The sequence below is a fragment of the Vulpes lagopus genome, chromosome 10, assembly GCF_018345385.1.
Source record: "Vulpes lagopus strain Blue_001 chromosome 10, ASM1834538v1, whole genome shotgun sequence".
Lineage (NCBI taxonomy): Eukaryota > Metazoa > Chordata > Mammalia > Carnivora > Canidae > Vulpes > Vulpes lagopus.
In genome coordinates this window covers 20,744,272-20,759,184 of record NC_054833.1, presented here as the reverse complement: position 1 = coordinate 20,759,184, position 14,913 = coordinate 20,744,272, and the positions used below count along the sequence as shown (strand labels likewise).

Below are 14,913 nucleotides of genomic sequence, written 5' to 3'. Positions count from 1 at the left end.
TTTTGTTTGTTTTCTTTTGTATACATATAACTCTCCACAGAAGTCTCCACAGTCTGTTTAGGCATAGGACATGAAATGAAGATGAGTTCGTTTTTCTCCCAAATAGTTTCACACTATTTCTGATATAATTTACTTCTACATTGGTTTATGAGGATATGTTAAATTTAAAAATATCTCAGAATCTACTTGCTTTGTCAGTTCTTTTGCCAGTTTTCACTGTTGCTTTTCTCTTACTGTTTTTCAACAAATTCTTAGCTTCTGTCACTTGTTTAATTTTTCAAATTAACTTGAGTATTATTTAAAGTCCTCTTAACCACTCCCATACAAATTTCTTTGGAAATTACATTAAAATAATTTGGATAGAGCTGGCATTTTATACTATTAAATCTTCCCAGTCAATATATGTCACTTTCTATTTATTCTGATCTTCTTTCATGGTTGCTTGTAAATTTTTGTAATTTGCTTCAAATTGGCCTCTTTATACACAGTAGTCCTTCCTTATTTACAAGGCATCCGTTTTAAGATCCGTAGCAGGTGCCTGAAACCACAGACAGTATTGCATCCTATATATCCTGCTTTTTCCTATATATACACATACCTATAATAAAGTTTATAAATCAGGCACATTAACAGATTAACAATAACTAATAATAAAATATAATGATTTTAAGAACATACTGTAATAGAAGTTATGTGAATATGGTCTCTCTCTCAGAATATCTTATTGTACTATACTCATCTTTCTTGTGATAATGTGAGATGATAAAATGCCCATGTGAGGGGATGAAGTGAGGGGAATGATTCAAGCACTGTGACCTGATGTTAGGCTTCTACTATCTTGCTGACGATACTTGGAAGGAGGATCATCTCCTGCAGCATGTTGACTGCCGGTAACTGGAATGGTGGAAGGTAGAACTGTGGATAAGGGAGGACTATTTAGTATTTGTTACTGTAAATGATTTTTTTCATTATGACTTTATTTCCTGTTGTTTATTGCTGGGATTGAAAAATGCTTTTGACTTTTAGGAATTTTAAATTCATTCCCTTGACCAAACTGTTATTTGTTCTAGTAGTTTATCAGTTGATTCATTTGAGCTTCTTAGATAGTTTTGTTGTGGCCAAAAATGCTTTGGTTTCTTCCTTCTAGGAGTCCTGTCCCATTACTTTCTGTTTTATGTTCTTATGTTGGCTAAAGTCCTAAATTTAAAAAAAATCATTGGTTGTAAAATAATTGCTCCGTTAGAAATGATTTTATAACTTACCTAGAGACTAAAGTTACTTTCTACCATGAAGAAACGTTTTTGTGAAATTGTCACATTTCCTTGGTAATGCATCACTGAAATCTGTTCATGCTTTTGGAAGAATAATTACAATTTTAGAGAAAACTTGTTAAAATAATTGCTTTGAAAACTTATTGAAATCAAATTTAAAAAAGAAAAGAAAGCAAAAATTTAAATAGATTGTTACATATTTTTCTTATTTTTATGTTTCTAAGTGGAAACTTGGTGATATTGGGAAAGAGAAATTCAGAATTAGAAAATAATATGAGGGAGCGCCAGGGAGGCTCAGTTGGTTGACTGTCTGACTCTTTCTTTTGGCTCAGGTCATGGTCTCAGGGTGGTGAGGTCAAGCCCCAAGTTGAGTCCCACACATCAGGCTCCCTCCCTCCCCCCTCAAGTGTGCTTGAAATTCTCTCCCTTTACCCCTCCCCCTGCTCGTTTTCTGTCTCTCAAATAAATATTTTAAAAACAAAAATAATAAAAGCTTAGTGATTTTAAAGTAAAATCCAACTTTTCTGGATAATTGTTATACTGGCTATTGATTATATAGAAAAAATAGTTTTCAGTTTTTCATTAGAGACTCAGCAGAATTATCTTTCCTTTAGTATGCAGGTAACTTTCTTACTAATTAACTTGGTTTTGTGATATGTGTTTTCTATCTCATGAATTGTCTCCACTCTCAGAAAGCTGAAGCCACCTATTCCCTGTGCTTTGGTGTGTTTGCTTCCCACCTTGCATACTTTTACCCATATGCAGGTGTCTTCCTTCTTTTCTCCTCAGCAGTCTTTTGCTTAGCTTGTCACTTGTCCTGAGGCTCTGAGTAGAATCCACTGCTTCTGCAGCAGTGAATTGCCTTTCCCTGTGTATAAGAGACCTGCCTTTTTTTCCCATCCACTTCATTACCAAACCTGTCTACCTGGCAGGATTTCTCAGTTCACCTCGATGAGAGGGCTTTCTCTCATTATCTCTGCCAGTAGTTCCTGGAGCCCCAGGGTGCTTTATGGTAATCTTTATGGCGTTTAGCACTCTAGCTTGCTTTCTGTGTATTTGAGACATGTTTATAATTTCCCCCAGTGTTAAATGGCTGGGTCACATTTCCCACAAATCCCTAGTACTTGGCACTGCTGCAGTGTTTTGAATGAATGAGTGGCAGGTTGCCTATATTTTGGTGCTCAGTACTTGGGAACATGCTTCTTGTAATTTTCCTACATGCTTCCCAGATTTACTAGCCTTTTCTATATATTCCCCTTTTTCAACAATACTGTCTTAATAATGATCATGATACACGCTTGTGTACTATTCTTTCCTAAATGTATATTTTTTTCTCAAAAATGTTATTTTCACAGTGATCATAACACATAAGTTATACTACATAAGTTTTCTGGGCTTCATATGTTGCTATTAAAAATGAGTGGAAAGTAAAGTTTGTTTTTTTTTTTAAATGGCTTTTCCATTAAGATTTTGTTTTAAAGGTAGAGCTCCTAAAAGTTGCTTATGAATTCAACATGAAGCATGAGAAACAGAAATCACAGATGACTTCAAGGTTTCTTACTTGATCCACCAAAAGGACGAACTAGGGAAGAGTCATTGGAGGGGGCAGTGCAAAATCAAGAGCTTAGTGTTGGATGTGATAGGTTTGAAATGACTGTTAGACATCCAGGGAGAGATGCTGAGTAGGCAGGCAGTAGGTTAGTAGGTTTGGAGTGTAGGGAAAGAGGTTATAGCTAGAGGCAAAATCAGAAAGTTTCAATTTATGGATGATATTTAAAATTGTGAAATGGATCAGTTTACATAGGGAGTGAGTGTAGTATAAGAGGAGTGGCTTGAGGACTGAGCCCTGGGGCACTTCAGTGTCTAGAGGTGGGTGATGAGCAAGCATAAGCTAGTGACCAGCAAGGAAGAGCTAGATCTGAGAGAAGAATATGTTCCAAGAAAAAGAAAGGAGCAACTTTGTTAAATGCTGCTGATTGTTGAAGCAATCATGCTCCATTGTTGATGGAGCAGAGGAGTTAGAGACATCAATATATAACACTTGGAGTCGTTTTGTGGCACAAGAATGGAAATTAATGGGATAATAGCTAGAGAGGAAGATGGGATCAAGAGAGGGACTTTTTAAAAGACAGAAAATATAGCAAGTTGTAGGGCTGTGTGAGTAAGACCTAAATAGTTTATTAGAAGAAAATAGTGGGAAAGTCTATAACTTCCCAGGCCACTAAAAGAAAAAGAGGGTACTGAAATTTTTTAGTTTTACCTTCTACTTATTAGCCTTATGACTCTCTGTGATTTTACTGGTTTTATTATATTCAACCAAATCATTACATATGAATGGAAATCTCGATAGTTGTTCTTGGGCTACCTTGCATATCTTGGCAATATTGAGTGCCTTTTCTTGGAGGAACAATTTCATCTATTTACTTGTTTACCTCCTGTCTTGCAGTGAGGAGCTTATAAATGAGGCTGAGATTTTTGTGGTTTGATTTATTTCCTTCTCTAACCCATGAATTTTTGCTTATGATTCACTACTAATTTCACTTGGATGTACTTTATTTTAAAAAAATAACAAAGTAAATGAGAATTGCCTTTCACCACATTTTTTCATGCACTAAGAATGGAGTGGAGGAACATCCAACTGATTAGTGCTTCATTTATATCTATCCTATGGATCTTGGACTTCTCTGCCAATGACATTAGCAATTACCGATAGCTAGTGTGTAGCCGGATTAGATGTCCCAAAGCCATTACAGTCTACTCATAGGAGAGAAGCCTAGCAAAAGAAATACAAAAGATGTACTGCCCAGGAGAGTGGGTTCCAGGCTTTTCTGTGCCACTATGGACTACTGTCCACTTTCATTCATAATTTATAATTAAAGTTATTATTTTTTTTCCCAAGATTTTATTTCTTTGACAGGGAGAGAGCTAAGACACACCCAGGGGGAGTGGCAGGCATAGGCAGAGGGAGGAGCAGGGAGCCCGACACAGGGCTCTGTCCCAGGACCCTGGGATCATGACCTGAGCCAAAGGCAGATGCTTAACCAGCTTTTAATTGCCTCCACAATTAAAAGTTTTAAAACTTTAATATATAAAAATTAAACATGTGGTTTTATATACCCAGAAAACTAAAAGATAAATGTGTTTTATATCCAGGTGTTATGCAGCGTACATGTATTTCTAGAATTTTAACTTATGTCAAACTGAAATGTTGACAGTTTTACAAAGTAGTAATTTTGTTGCTCGGATTTTGCTTCTGTCAGTAATCCTACTATCTGTAATCTGTGAAGTAAACTGTTAATACTGTTAGGAGTAAGGAGTTACCAGTGGTAGTTTTGTTAAGGAGTAGAGCAGAAACTAGCGATGTAGACTTTGATGGTATCTCTTCCTTTCTTCTTTTTAAGAAAGTTCTAGTTACGCTGATTCTTGTGGTAAGATGTATACCTGGCAGATAGACCCACGAACCGCCCCCTACCCCACTCTGTATTTGAGTTACTGGAATGTTCTGATGGTAGTTTTCATTTAATATTTTTGTCACTGTCTTAAAGTTTTCTATCAGTCATCCTCATTGCTTGGAATGTCCTTAGACCTTGTGGTCTTGGTGCTGGAGATATCTGTCCTTTTTCCCTATTACTTTTGCATAAAAGCTTTTGTCTCCTAACTGGCCAGCTGATGTTGAGCCATCACTTATATACCTTTAATTATGTCCATCTTCGTTTCAGTTGTACTGTTAGAATCAGCACTTGTGTTTTTCCATTTCCACTCATTTTCAAAAAATAAGTAAATGTGACACAATATTTAAGTTATTGCACAAGTAAATGTTGCTTGGCAAAATAGAACTGTTGGTTACTGTGCTTTACTGTGATGAAGCAGTGGGATGTGTGTGTCCATCAGCTGATACGTGGTTAGGAGAGATGGTTTGAATATTATCCCCTTTTAACATTTATAAGTGCTGGTTGCATGGACGTCATGCTGTAAAGTTGTGGCATGCCCACAGATAACATGGTGATCCTTGTTGAGTGTTTTCTGGGGCTGTTTTCCCTCTGCGAGATGACCAAGTTGGTTTTATGGTCTTTCTAATGTGGTCAGCGTGATTCTACTTAAAGTTTTAGGTCCTTACACAGAAACTGAGTATTATTTAGATATAATTTGAACAAGTTTATTTTATTAATCTTCTTTTTTTTTTTCCAGCCTGGGACAGAGAAGAAACTGGGTATTATTATGATTTATTTTTTACCTTTCTCTCTTTTTAAAAAAATCTAAATTTTTTTTTTTACCTTTCTCTAATACATATAATGGAAGGCAGCTTACAACAAGGATGTAAATTTACAATATGACATAAAAATAAAGAGGTCCACGTAGGAACGTGGAAACAAAAGTGGAAAAGAAGAACCATACAGAAAGATGACCAGCATGCTGAATGTTAAGACCTGCGATGCCCAGGGGTGTTGACAGGCAGAGAGGCAGGCTCCCCCACAGAGAAGGGAGGTGCTGGCAGCTGGGAGAGGGCCTTGGTCTCGTCAGTTGTCCAACCCATAGACTCCCGTTGCTTTCCTCTTAAGACGGTGGCATCCATGTTACCCCTTAAGAGTTTCAAAATGAAATTCACCCCCCTCCCCTGGCCCAGGCCCTTTAAAAGATGAGAACTAATTTATTAACTCAAATAAACTGAAATGTGGCGGTGGTCCGTGGGTCCGATGGCAGCTGAGCCTGAGCCTTGTCCCGCTCTGAAGTGCCCCCTGCCTCCTTGCTGTAAGCACCAGGCTGGCTCTGCCCTTCCATGCCTCCGTTCCTGAGCCCTCACTGGTGGTTTCTGGCTAAGCAGTCACCGAAATGGACATCAGCCCAGATTTCAGTCCACCAAACGTCACAGAAGCCATTGGGTTTTTATGTGGTGACCTCAAGGCAAGCGGTCTCCAGGTCCGGTTTATCTGTGTCTGAAGTCGTGATTCACAAAGGCCACGTGACCACTTCCTGCTGAGAGACTGGCTGTCGTGGAGGGTTTGCTGGCCAGTGCCATCACTGCACGGGAGAGGGGACGCGGAGGTGACGCGCTGGCTGCCGTAGGAGAGTCACAGGGACCTGTAACAGACCCAGCTGACTTGCAGCCGCCTGGCCTTCACCTCCTGTCTCGCGCAGCCTCTGTGCCCTCCCGGATTCGCTCTACCTCCCTGTTCTCCACCGGCAGGCCAGGTATTGGCAGGTGAGCTGGTGGTTAGGGAGGAGGCAGTGTGATGAGGAGCGAGGTTAGGGCACAGAGGCAGCGCAGGGGCATCTCCGGAGGCCTCCGTCTGCATTAGAGGCGGCCTTGCACCAGATAATTCTGCTCAACGCCCCCGGAAGCCATGTCGGGAGCAAGAGGTCTTGATCGTGGTAACTGAAATTTATCCCCATTATCCACTTCAGTGGAAAAACTGGGGGCTTTGGGGGCTATATACCCTTTTTTTTTGTGTGTTAACTGGAATCTCAATTTTCCTTTTCTATAAAATATCAACCTTGGATTGCAAAGGTGACTAAATGAGATGATGTATGCAAAGTGCCCAGTTAGTGACTCAACAAATACTACTAATGCCATCATTATAATTATTAATTTGTCTACCAGACCTTTAAAAATTGATATTAGTAAAAAGAGAGGTAGCTCGTAGAGATGGTGGTTTTTTGATTCCTCCGTAAAGGTGAAAAGTCTTAAAGACAAACTGTTATTTTGATATTTGAGAAATACCACAAAGACCGAAGGCTGCATAGATTATAAAATTGGTAGCTTAGCAGGTTACTTTTGACAGGGCTATCACCTCACCCCCTGGTAACTTCTTGACTGTACTGAAATATCCACTCCAGGGCTCCCTTAGACAGCAGTGTACACACAGCTTCTCAGACACGCGTGTATAAATGAGGCCCACATGCTCTTTGTGCAGAGCAGGTAATAGAGATTTAGAGAGAAGAGTAATTTCAGCTTAGTGTTTGAATTTTGTGTTTGAGAATAGCAGACAATTAAATGCTGTAAAGTGGCACAGGAAAGTGGCTTGAACTTTAAGAACATTCTTTTTCCTCCATTCTCCCACTTCACTTGGAGATATTCACATTTATATTAATTATCTCCATAGCTCATATTAGGCTATACAATAGAATCTGAATTTCAAATAAATGTCAAAATCAGAAAATAGGCCTGTAATCTTTCACAGGCAGCTATGAAGAAAATGGATCTTGTTTCTTAAGCATTTGTCCTGTGAAACACAGACCTTATTTTTCAAATACCTTGTCACCAATATAACTAGAAAAATCTCATTAAATACTCCTCAGGGGTGCTGGGGATCATGGCAGAATGCAGTGTTACAGAAGAATGAGCCAGGTACTGGCGGCACCCCACGAGCCTGGGCCCGGTCCACCTCACACTGACTTGCAGGGATGACCTGTCACCTGAAAGTCTCTTTCCTAGCTGACCCAAGTTTCTCAGATGGAAAGTCAAGATAGGAAACCAGTGATCTTCAGAGTCCTTTTAGTATTCCATTTGTATCCTATGGGAACACATATAAGGCACCGCTTCTCATATTTTACCCAGACATTCCTGAAAAAGATGGGTATTTTGTTTCTCATGTAGGTCCATGGTCCTTGTGTGGATGAAACTCGTCATCACCTCTAGCAGTGATTTTTGTGTGTGTGTGTGTGTGCCTGAGTGTGTTTTCTTTGTATCACTGGAGTCTTTAAAGCTATTTGCATGAAATTCCAATTTATAAAGTATATAAAAGTAAAGCTGGTGTGGTATCATTAGGGCCAGGGTTCTTCCTGTGTAGTTTTCACCCTCTGAGCCACTTCCATAAGAACCCTAGGGTTTGAACACTAGACGTTGAAAGGGCGAGATCCATACTCTTCAGTGAACCACTGTAGGCTTGGTCTAATCCCATTTTTACTTTCCCCACTTTTTCATTTTCCATTTTGTTAATGAAATTTTCAAGCATACAGTACAATTTAAAAAATTTTTACAATAAACTTCTGTAAAGCCACCTGGATTCTTCTGTGTGTGTGTGTGTGTGTGTGTGTGTGTGTGTGTGATTCTTTTAATTAACACATTATTATGCTCTTTTTACCATATATCTGTCTATCCCTCTGTCCATCCACCAATTCAATCCACTTTTTTCGAATACATTTCAAAGTAAGTTGTAGACTTTCTTCAAATGCATATAAAAATATAATTCTGTTTTTGAAGGCAACGTTTACATACAGTGAAATATACAGATTTCTGACAAATGTATATATGTATGTAATCCAAACCCCCTATCAAGATACAAAATATTACTTATATTTTATACCCCAAGAAGTTTTCTCATGTTACTTTTGAAGATTAATCTCCTCTCCCACCCTCCAAGGAAGGCATTATTTTAATTTTTTTCGACTACAGGTTAGTTTTATTTTTACATTATCTTACATAAGGGGAATCCTATAGTAGGGACTCTTAGGTGACTGGTTTCTGTCACTCATTGTAATGTTTCTGAGATTCATCTATATTATTGTGCTTTTAGTAACTTGTGTGTATGTATGCAATTCCATTTTATGATACCATTATTTGTTTATTCATTCTTGTATTGATGAACATCTGGGTTGTTTTAGAGCTGTTATGAGTAAAGTTATAGCGAATGTTCATATGCAAGCCTTTATGTAGACATAGTTCTTGGTTAGAGATCTAGGATTAGAATTGTTGGGTCAGAGGATAGGTGCATGTTTAGTTTTATAAAATATTGTTCTGAGGAGTGGTATCATTTTACACTGTCCCTAACAAATGTGTGTAAGTTTTGGTTGCTCCATGTCCAACATTTGGTGTTGCCTGTCTTTTAAATTTTAGCTATTATACTGGTATAATAATAATTAATAATAGTGGCAGTAACTAGTAGTGCTATTTCACTAGTATTTATTTGCATTTTCTTGCTGAATATTGATGTCAAGCACTTTCATATGTGCTTATCAGCCATTTGTATATCTTCTTTGAAGTGTGTTGAAATTTTTTTTTATTTGTTTTTAACTGGGCTGTTTGTCTTTTTATTATTGAATTATAGGGACTCTATATATCACAGCTGCCATCTTCATGTTTTTCAAATATTTTCTCTCTCTTTGACTTTCCTTTCATTTTCTTAAAGATGTCTCCAGAACAGAAAATTTTACTTTTCAAAAAATTCGTGTTATCAGTACTTTCTTTCATGATTATTGCTTTCTGTTTTCTAAGAAACCTTTGTCTACTCCAAGTTATAATATTAGAGAAAATATTCTCATACATTATCTTCTAGAAGCTTCACATTTAGGGAGATTAGTTTTTATGTTTAGGTCTTTGATGTATCTTGAATTAACACATGTATATGCTCCACAGAAGTGGCTCTGCCTTTTTGCCAACTTTCAGTGTAGTCTTTGGCTTCTGATATTCTGACTCATTGGTTATTCTTCTAATGTATACACACACTCATGGCTGTATACTTGCACATTCTATTCTTTCTTCACTATCTTCCATAAATATTTATTAAGTGTTTATAATGTGATAGGTGCTAGGCTTAGTATTGGTTATATACCATTGAACAAAATATAAATAATTCATGCCACTGTACAGCTGGTAGTCTAGTAAGGATAAATACTCGTTAAGCAAATAAACACAAATACTCTTATATTTATGTCTTGTGAAGTCTTATTTATCCTTTAAGAATCACCTTATTTGAATATTTGAAAACCACTCACTGTAGTCCATCATAGCAGACTAAAGAAAATAATGTGACCATATCAATTGATAAAGAAAAAAATGTTTGACAAAATCCAATACTCATTCAAGATAAAAATTCTCAGCAGACTATGAATAGAGGGGAATTTCCTCAACTTAAGAAAGGGCATCTATAAAAATCTCCAGTTAAACATCATGTTTCATGCTAAAAGACTGAATGCTTTCTAAGTTGGAAACAAGGCAAGGCTATCTTCTCTTAACACTCTATTCAACATTGTGTTGGAAGTTCTAGCCACTGTTGAAAGGCAAGAACAAGAAATCAAAGGCCTTTAAATTGGAAAAGAAGAAACAAACTATCCCTTTTTACAGATGATTGATTGTATGTGCAGAATATCCCAAAGAATCTACCAAAAACAGAACAGAACAAAACAGAACTCTTAAAACTGGTAAGTGAATTCTGTAAGGTCACAGGATATAATACCTACCAATAGAAATCCATCACATTTCTGTACACTAGCAATAAACATGTGGGAACCAAAGTTATAAACACAAAACTAATTACAGTTACTCTTTAGAAAATGAAATACTTAGGAATATATTTAATGAAACCTGTCTTGGATCTATATGCTGAAGATTAGAAAATACTTTTGAAAGAAATCAAAGACCTAAATAAATGTAGAGACATACTGTGTTCACAGATTGTAAGACTCAACATAGTGAGGATGTCAGTTCTTCCTAAATTGTTCAATGCAAGTATTATGAAAACCCTAGCAAAACTTTTTTTTTTTTGTTTTCACTTAAAGATGTCCTTGATGAAACAGTAAAAATTATTAGTCCTACTAAATTTTAATCTTTGGACACCTGTCTTAGAAATGTATATAAAAGTTTTTATTTGGGGTCACCTGGGTAGCTCAGTGTTTGGGCATCTGGCATTGGCTCAGGTCGTGATCCCAGGGTCCTGGGATTGAATCCCACACCAGGCTACCCTCAGAGAGCCTGCTTCTCCCTCTGCCTGTGTCTCTGCCTATCTCATGAATGAATGGATAGAATCTAAAAAAAAAAAAAAAAAGTTTTTATTTTAGAACAGTTTTAGATTTACAGAACAATTGGGAAGATAAAGAGTTTCCATGCATCCCATTCTCATTTCTCCTCTTATTAACATTTTACATTAGTATGGTATATTTGGTACAATTAATGAACCAGTATTGATACATTGTTATTAACTAAAGTCCAAACTTTATTCAGATTTCCTTATTTTTTACATGATGTCATTTTTCTGTTCCAGAATCCCATCCAGGGTACCACATTATATGTAGTCATCTTTGTTGTTAGCTGGACAGTTTCTCAGACTCTTCTTGATTTTGATGACCTTGACAGTTTCAAGGGGTATCTGTGGGATACTTTTAGAATGCCTCTCAGGATTTGTGTGATGTCTTTCTCATGATTAGACTAGGGTGATGTGGGTGGGTTTTTGTTTGTTTGTTTTTTGGAGAGCAGCGACAGTGGTAATGGCCATTTTCATCACATCATATCATGGATTTGTACTACCAGTATAACTTATCACTGTCAATGTTGACCTTGATCACCTGGCTGAGGTAGTATTTGTCAGGCTTCTCCTTTGTCATGTGACCTCATCCCTTTCTCTGCTGTACTCTTTGGAACCAGCAAGATTTTTATTCACAAGCTTCTTCTAAAATTTGTAGGTAAAGGCACAGGTCCTAAAATAGTTAAAAATCATCCTGAATCATTCTACCTATTATTAAAACCTACTATAACTATAGTAAGGCATAGGGTAGGGGTAGAGAGAGGTGTAGACACAGAATAGGGAATCTAGATAAAAGCAATTTGATGGAAGAAAGGATAACGTTTTCACAAAATGGTGCTGGAGCAGTTGGACATCAATTGGCAAAACTGTGTGTTAGCCCTCATACATTATATAAAAATTAACTCAAAATGGCACATGAACTTAAAAATGTAAAATGCAAAAGTATCATTCTTTTAGAAAAAAAAAAGAAAAATTTGGGGTTCTAGGGCTTGACAAGTAATCCCAAGACTTGACACTCAAACCATTATTCATACGAGAAAACAATGGATAAATTGGATCTCATCAAAATTGGATTTTTACTCTGCTAGAGACCCTATCAAGAGGATGAAAAGATAAATTACAAAATATTCACAAAATACAAATTTGATAAAGGACCAGCATCCAACATATACAGAACTTTCAAAATTCCACAGTAAAAACTAGTACAAGTAGAAAATGGACAAAACCATGAACAAACATTTTACCAAAGAATATCTACAGATGGCAAATAAACACCTAAGAAGATACCCTTCATCATTACCCATGAGGGAAATGCAAACTTAAACCACAATGAGATATCACTACATACCTATCAGAATGGCAAAAATAAAAAGTAGCTTGACAACCACAAATGGCTGGGGAGCATGTACAGAACCTGTATCACTCATATATTGTTGGTAGGAAGTAAAACGTACAGCAATTCTGAAGGCAGTTTGGCAGTTTCTTAAGAAACTAAACACACAACTCCCATTGTGACCCAGCAGTTGCACTCTCGGGCATTTATCCCAGAGATGTGAATACATACATATGCACACGTAAAAATCTGTACATGAATATTCGTAGCAGCTTTATTTCCTTATAATAACCAAAACACAGAAACGACCCAGATATCCTTCAAAGTATGAATCGTTAAACTGTAGTTCATTCATATTATGGTATAAAGCAAAAACTTTCCGTTATTTTCCTTCCTATCTAGGAAAAACCCACTTCTCCCCTATAGTGTATTCCCCTTATCTTGTGTGTCTGTCTTTTTTACCTTTACAGAGAGTGCTTCCCTTCTGAAACTTCTGGTCACTGAGTATTTAGAGAGTTTTCTCCACGTCAGTAAGCAATTTGCAGACATCAGCTAGGTGTCCCACAATTTAATTCTAGCGCTCTCTACCCAGAGATAATGTCAGATTCCACAGGTTAAGGGCTCAGTCTTATAACACACACATATACACTTTAGCTGCCCACTGTTAAGTGTCATCTGTGCTTCTGAGCAACTGCCTATAGAGATTCCTTCAACTCCCTCTTCAGTTTCAGTCAGTTTGCTGGAGTGACTTACAGAATGCAGGGAAACGTTTATATTTACCAGTTTATTAATATGATAAAGGGTACAGTTGAACAGCTAGATGAAGAGATACTTAGGATGAGGTCTGGCAGGCGTCCCTGAGTCAGGGGCTTCTGTCTCTGTGGAGTTGGCATGCATCACCGTCCTAGTGCGGATGTGTTCAACCCGGAAGTTCTCTGAACCTTGTATTTTTAGGATTTCATGGAGGCTTTCTCACATAGGCGTGATCAATTATTAATTCCATTTCTAGGCCCTCTCCCTTAGAGGATAGGAGGTAGGGCTGAATATTCCAAGCTTCTACTTGGTCTTTCTGGTGATCAGCCTCCCGTGAGCTCACCTGTAGTTGCCTCCTTAGGACAAAAGTTATTCCTAGTCCTCTTACCATGTAGGAATTTACAAGGGTTTTAGAAGCCCTGTGTTAGGGATGGGGCCAAGGACCAAGTAGTAGAACAAGAGATGTCCCTACTGTTCTTAATCGCTTAGAAATTTATGAGTTTTAGGGGCTCTTTGCCAGAAGCCAGGGGCAGAGAATATATATATGTAGTTAATTCTACGTCTCACACATGGGTACTAGTCATCGATAAAATGAAACAAAGTCTTAATATAACGACCTGGATGACTCTCTAGAGAATTAAGCCGAATGAAAATACACAATCTTAAGTGATCCTATATTGTATGATGCCATTTGTATAATATTCTTGAAATTCTGAAATTATGGGACTGGAGCACAGGCCTTCCTGGTTACCATGGGTGATGGACATGGTCGGTGGAGAAGTGAGCATGTCTGTGAAAGGCCAGCTTGAGAGCTCCTTGTGTCAGAATATTCTGTGTTGTGAACTTTTTGATGTCAGTATCCTGGTTGTGATCTTGGTGCTGTAGTTTTGCTAGATGTTCTTATTGGAGGAAAATGGGCAAAGAGTCCATGGGTTCTCTCTGCAGTATTTATTATAACCGCTTATAAATCTATAATTATTTCAAAATTAAAAGTTTAATTTTAAAAATCACCTTAAAAACTATTTCCTCTAGAGATCTGGGTTGTCTTCTAGCCCTTTGTATATTTGTCAGTCATTTACTCATTTAGTAAGTTCCTACTTTATGCCAAATTCACTACTAGTTTCTGAAAATACAAAGAGTGAAGACAAGTTTGGATATAAATATTTCGGATGCAGAAACATCTAAATGGTAGGGTACTAACCAGGGAGGATATTGTAGCTTCAGGTAGTGTCAGAGCTGTACTTACTTCACTCTGCTGTATTGAATTCCAGACTGAATGTGAGTAGAGGGCCATCATTTATTCATCTTTATATGCCCAGGACTTGTCCCCCAAAATGGCACCTTGGCATATTGAAAATCTTAAGCTTAAGGAATTTGAAAAAATGACAGAAGCAAGAAGGTCACTCTGCTTCTCTCCACTCTCTTCTCTGAAAGCAGGAAATAAATCTCCCATATGAAAGGTACCCTCCTGTACTAGGAGGAAAGGATGCATTTCTATCACCGGAGAGGGAATTTGGGGCTGAGAAATCTGTACAAACAAACCTTGTTAAACTAACCCTTACCTTCTTAGTTACTTAATCATTTACTACCCTTCACCCTTCACAAATTGATTGTTTCTTTGTTTATAAGATAGGACAATTTCCTGCTCTGGTCACTGTGTTGGGCCTTGATTCTCTTGTGAAGGCTTCCATATACATTGTAAACATTTAGTAAAATTTGCGTGTTTTTCTCCTGTTAATCTGTCTTCGTCAGTTTAATTTTCAAGCCCTGCTATAAACCCTAAGAAGATGAAGGAAAACTTTTTCTTTTCCTACAAAGG

At 37.5% G+C, this 14,913-nt stretch overlaps 1 protein-coding gene across 11 annotated transcripts in view; it reads left to right on the top strand.

Annotated features, from left to right (window-relative positions):
- FARS2 (phenylalanyl-tRNA synthetase 2, mitochondrial) overlaps positions 1-14,913 on the top strand; it is a 502,588-nt gene that overhangs the window by 86,308 nt on the left and 401,367 nt on the right. The window lies entirely within an intron of this gene.